Here is a 6000-nt window from a genome sequence, read left to right as displayed (position 1 = left end):
AGGTCTCTGCAGAACTTACTTCTTTAAAAGCTGGATCTTGGACCCGGGGAGTCAAGCAAAGCTGGGAAGAGGGGAGACTTGGGCACGTGAGATGGACGCCCAGGCTGGTGGCACCAGGCTGACCAGCTACTCTTTCCCTTCAGTCCATTCAGAGCTGCCAGGACTCAGCCTCAGCCGTGACCTGGCCGGGGTGAGCTCTGCGGCCTTCCCATCTGGGGCCCCTGGGGTGCGTTTGGGAGGTGCTGCCGTGCGTTTGGGAGGTGCTGCCATGCGTGCTGGGCCCCTCGTCCTCACTCGCCCTCTTCAAACGCTGCCACTCACAGTTGTGCAAATGTAAACGTTTCTAGATTTTCCCATTTTCTGAGGGGAGCTGGAAATCTGGGTTTGCATGTTGACTCTCCCAGGTGGTCAAGAACTGAAAACTCTTGTTTGGCCACTCACCCCATGGAGGCTTTGGGCAAGTTCCAGACTCTTCTAGATTTGGCTTGAGAATCCTAGTAAATGGTGGTGTTTGCTGAGATGGGGAGGTTGAGGGAGGGGTGGGAACGGAGAATTCCATCATACGCAGTGGGGTGCAGAGGCGGAGGAGACACTCAGATATCCTCCCTAGGAAGCTGGGGAGCTGTCCCAGCCCCAGGCCCCACATGCAGCTTCTTCTGGAGTGTGCGTGTGTGTGTGTGTGTGTGTGTGTGTGTGTGTGTGTGTGTTGGGGGGCGGTGTTGCCTGGACTACCCAAGCCTGGGCAGCCCTGCACAGGACAGAGTGGAGAGCTGGGAGGGGTCCGGACACCCCACAGACTCAGCTGCCGCTCAAGGGCAGCCAGTGCTTGTTGGCTGCTGCTGTCGTGGATACAGCCTGCCTTGCTGCCATGTCGTCCCTTCCATCTGCCACCTACACCGTCCTGGGACCCAGCGGACAGAGAAGCATCAGACAAGAGGCCAAAGAGAAGACACTGAAAGGAAACACAAGGTGTGCTGAAGTGCTGTCTGGGCCCCGGCTCATCCCATCCCTTGGGAGCCCGGGCTCGGAGCTGGATGGAGCCCGCTTACTTGCTTCAGAGCCCGGGCAGATGGCATTGCTGAAGCAGGGCGACTCCAGAAGAGCCACTCATTTGTTAAGCCCAATCGTAAAGCGAGATCAGGACTGGGGGGGTGGTTGACAAGAAGAAGCCCCTAACACAGCCCCCCCCCGGGGGGAGCAGTTGCTGCCCCTTGTCTATTTATAAAACGTAATAACAAGCCCCCAGCATCAGGCTTGGGGATAACTTGCAGAGACAATGAGGAGAAAGTGTCCCCTGCACTTTGCAGGTCTGGGATTGAGCGGTCCACAGACCTGCTTCAAATTACACCATTCGTGTTGACACCCTGAAATGTGATTCAGTGAGACCCGGACGCCAGACAACACGGCAGGGACTTGCTCAAACCAGATAGAGTGTCCTGCCCTGGGGGCACCCGGGCCCAGGGCCAGCCTGATGGGAGGCCCACATGAGTACTGGAGAGCAGGGCCATCTGGGATGAGGGGTCACTGTGGCCAGTGCTGCCCGTGACAGGGCCCCCAGGCCCCTTTCTGGGAGGACCCACCCCAACCCTCAGGCTCTCCTGCCTCAGAAGCCTCCAGGCGTCCCCAGCACTGCCTGGTCACTGCCCAGGGCAGCGGCCAGCCCAGGGAGAGCAGACCTGCAATGGCCACACGTGCCCCTCACGCCCCCTCCCCCATTCCTCAGGCATAAGCCCCTCCAGGGTTTCCATGGCGACAGCCCAGGTGTGGGAGCAGACAGTGGGGAGGGAATCCCTGCCAGGAAGAGCGCTGGCTTCCAGCCCTTCCTTCCCTCTGAACACAGCTCCAGGGGTGAGGAAAGGAAGTCCCTTCTTTGGAATTTCCCAGAGCCCAGCGGGAATCCACCCTCCTGTCAGAGCCCTGTCTCCCAGACCCCAGGGCACCAGGAGAGGCTAAGTGGGTAACCATTGAACTGGGCAGCATTTTCTAGCGCCTTGCACCTTTGAGGAATTCTTTTAGAGGTTGACCGTTAGTAATAAAGCAAAAACCTGTCGGTGCTGCCAACTGCATCGTCTTTATTAAGAGTCACCAGTCGCCAGGGCTGCTGAGGATAAGCCTGAGGGATACATGAAAGTTGCTCCAGACTTCTAGCTGGGAAGGTCCCTTCTGTCGGCAGTTGGCCGTGTTTTGACAGGGGTGGTGTGGGGGAGAGGGGTGCCAGGTATGGGCCCAACAGGAAATAGACGTACATTCAAATTGGGTCATTTGCGGTGCCTTTCACAAAGGGACATTTGCAGGAGTGTAGACACGCCTTGGGAAGTAAGGCAGGTTAGGGGTGTCCGCCTTACCCAGGGGTGCCTTGTCTGCCCCTAGACCTGGGTGGGGGGCAGGCACTGACCTCTGAAACCGTCAGTCACAGCGGTAGGAAATCCCTCTGTGCTGGTGGGATATACACACACACACGAATATGCACGTCCACATATACACACATACATGTGCATGTGGGCTCACACACAGGGGAAAGGGGTGTCTACTGCTGTGTAACAGAGGACCCCCAACACTTAGCATCCTAAAACGACATTTATTATCTCAGTCTCTGTGGTCATGGACCTGGGAGGAGCTGGGTCGTTTTCACTGGGTTTATCGGTGAAAACGAGGTTGCAGCCAAGATGTCAGCCACACGTGTGTCTCCAGAGAGCGGCTTGAGTGTCCTCACAACAGGGCAGCCGGCCTCCCCCAGAGCACGTGATCCAAGAGAGAGCTCGGTAGAAACCAGTGTCATTTGGGACCTAGCCTTGGGTGTCACTGCCTGTGGCACAGACCAACCCAGGTACAGCGTGGGAGGGGACTCCACAAGGGGGTGAACACAAGGAGTGAAGACCACTGGTGCTATCTTGGAAGCTGGCTGTGACAGGCAGGGTGGAGCTTCTGCTGCAACCCTGGAATCAGGGACGAAAGTGGAAAATGGCAGCGGTACTAAGCAACCCCTGCTGACACCCTCCACGCAGACACACACACACACACACACCCCACACACACACACACACACGCACCCCACACATGCATGCACATATGCACACACAAACATGCACACACCACCCACACAACATACATACGCAACGCACACGCGTGCGTGTGTACACACATGTACGTGCGCTAAGAGGTCCTCCGTGCAGGGCTTCATGCATGAGAACCCAGCATGGTTGACCGGAGGCCTCCTCCCCACCCCAGCCTGTGGTGGGGCTGGGGAAGCAGAGGCATCAGAGTCGGTGGCTCACTGGGGGAGGGCAAACTCGCCTGCGTCCCCAGCCCAAGCATTGAGAGACACCAGCTAACCGCCAGGAGGGAGAGAAAGCAGTGAGAGGGATGTGAGAGGGGTGCTTCAGACCCAAAGTGACCAGCAGGGTCTGCACAAGGGCTGGGGGGGGGGGGGGGCAAGGGGCAGGGGGTAGGGATTGACAGCATGAGGGAAAGCCGCAATTGACCAAAATAAAAAAAGTTTTCTGCTCACGGCGACTATAGGCTCTGCAATCCATGGTGTACACAGAGACAGCACGTACGTGCATTGTGGCCTTCCTGCTTTTTCTGCAATGACTTACACCACTTGGAGAATTTTAAGAGGAACAATTACAGCTACTATGAATGCATTTGTTTGCATTTTAGGGAGCTAATTTTAAGCTTGGTGAATAAAACAGAGAATAAAGACAAAGGAAGTTACAAAGGAAATACTGAGAGACACAGTGAACCAGAAAACCTGAGCGAATGTCGCATTCTGAGGCTTCACTATTTCCTGCGGTCAACGGCAGATCAGACCTGGGATATCTTGGCCATCTCTCGTACTGAACCCCTGCATTGGGCAAGGGTCCCAGTAGCGTCTGCAAAGCAGAAAGCCCCTCCTGGTCGTTGGGGAGGGAGGGCTTTGGAAGCGTCGGCCCCAGGTGATGGGGGAGGCCAAGGAAACACACCACTCATTGGGAACCAGACCCATTTGTCATCACTACCCACGCTGGGAGCAGGGTGGTCCTGTCAACAGCTGTGTAGTCAGTGGAAGATGTTTGAATTTATATTCTCACAAAGATCTAATTCCCTTATCCAGATTCTGGTACATGGTAATTTGGGACACCAGTTCAGATTAACTTAAGTTAAAAAGTGATTTTTGTTGGTTTACATAACTGCATCACCAAAGGTGGCTTCAGGCATGGCTGGATCCAGGAGCTCCAGGCTCTGCCTCTCTGCCAAGGCTGCATTTGAGTGTCCTGCCTGGGATGACATGACAAGCAGTGTCCAGCTTCCGTTTCACATTTGCTGTCCTGCTGTTTCCAAAGTGTGCCTTGCAGGCCACAGGTTTTGATTTGGGGTTAGGCAATGTGATAACTGTGAGAAGGGCTTCAAGGGCAAGGAAAGGCCCCCCCCACCCCACCCCACCCCTGCCTAGTCGGTTCTGCTGCAAGGTCTAGTGTTTTAGCTTGAGGCCAGCAGTAAAGGAAGAGCCAAGACATTGGAGGCCAAGAGTCTTCCCAAAGATGACTATTGTCACCTTACAATTTTTCCACAATCCACATGCTCTACTCTCTCTGGTCAAAGAGTCCCTAAGGGCAGGGTGGCAGTCAGTACCCACCTACGTGCCAGGCATCATGCCGGGGCTGGGGATACAGAGAAGGCTAAAATGCACAACCCTCCTGCAAGGAGGTCACCCATTCAGCTGGGGAGGTGTGGACACTGCCCAGCCTCCCTCCCACCTTTGCCAGGCAGCAAACCTCTCTTTTCTATGGGGCTGACCCTATCCAGTTATAAGGATAGCTGCATCCCTCCTCTGCCAGCAACAGTGGGTGGCTCTGCAATGTTCACGTGACCTAAGCCACACCGTACGACCCCCTCTGGGACTTGTCTGCAGAGTGGCTGGAAAGTCAGCCTCTTCCCACTGGGGCTGCAGCTTGGTAGGTGGCAAATGTGGGATTGCCACTCCCAGCCCATGCGGGAGAGAGTTGACACCGGAATGAAGTCAGTCAAAGACAAGCAGAGCCAAGACATGGAGAGAGGGAGCCTTGAGGCCATCACGTAAGCGCCTGGATCTAGCCGCCACTGAAGCTGCCTCCAGGTGGAGTAGGTAATGGTAGCCAATAACTCCCTTTCCACTGACAGCCATTGGAATTGGGATTTTGCACCAGGAGAGTGCTAACTAACGCAGGGAGAGCAACATTCATGTGGAAACTGCAGGCTAGCGTGCCAGGCGCTCAGGGAGGGGCGTGCGAGGTGCTGAGCAAACAAGAGGAAGGCAGGGCCAGGTCTTGAGTGGGGCGCACAGGGTCGACCCTGCAAGAATCGAGATGACCCGTGGGCTGGGTACGAGCAGGGGGTGGCGGGGTGCAGGCCAGGTACAGGAAAGCAGCGAGCACAGGACTGTGTGGTAGCACAGCTGCATTCAGTGCTGGGGCAGGCAGGGGAGTAAACACTTCACAGCCAGCAGACGCCATTTGCTGACAAATCCTCAGCCTGCAGCTTCCCCCAGCCGTGCGATGGAATTCAGGGAACACAGCGCCTGTCGGTGCCCTTTTGAACACGGGGTGCCGGGCCCCACAAGGTGTGTCGCGGGCAGACCCTCTCACCCTCATGCCTCCTTAGATCTCCTGGGCCTGGGGCAGCCCTGACTTACAGAATGTAGGTTCCAAGCCTCAGCGGCCACCCTGGCCTATTTCTAGGGCTGGCTGGTACTGTAGGATGGGGCATAGGCCCGGCTCAGCACCCCAGGGAGGCTGCAGGGGGCTCCCCACGGCCCCCCGTGTAGGGTGAACCCAATGCCTAGTGTGGGCCTTGGCGCCAGTTAGTCAGATGTCCTAAGACCAAGGTCACGAGCGAGCTGGCCTTCAGCTTCTGAAGCAGAGTCAGTCAGGGCAAGAAAGGACGATGTGTGGGATTCTAGTCATTGTCTTGTTAGACTAAAGTGTTCGGATCTCACAGAGCCACGCCAGGACAGGCCTGGGAGCTGGAACAGACTAAGCACAG

Source organism: Rhinolophus sinicus, chromosome 17 (assembly GCF_057876585.1).
Source record: "Rhinolophus sinicus isolate RSI-liver-muscle chromosome 17, RSI-T2T, whole genome shotgun sequence".
In the NCBI taxonomy this organism is placed as follows: domain Eukaryota; kingdom Metazoa; phylum Chordata; class Mammalia; order Chiroptera; family Rhinolophidae; genus Rhinolophus; species Rhinolophus sinicus.
Note: the sequence above shows the minus strand (reverse complement) of the source record.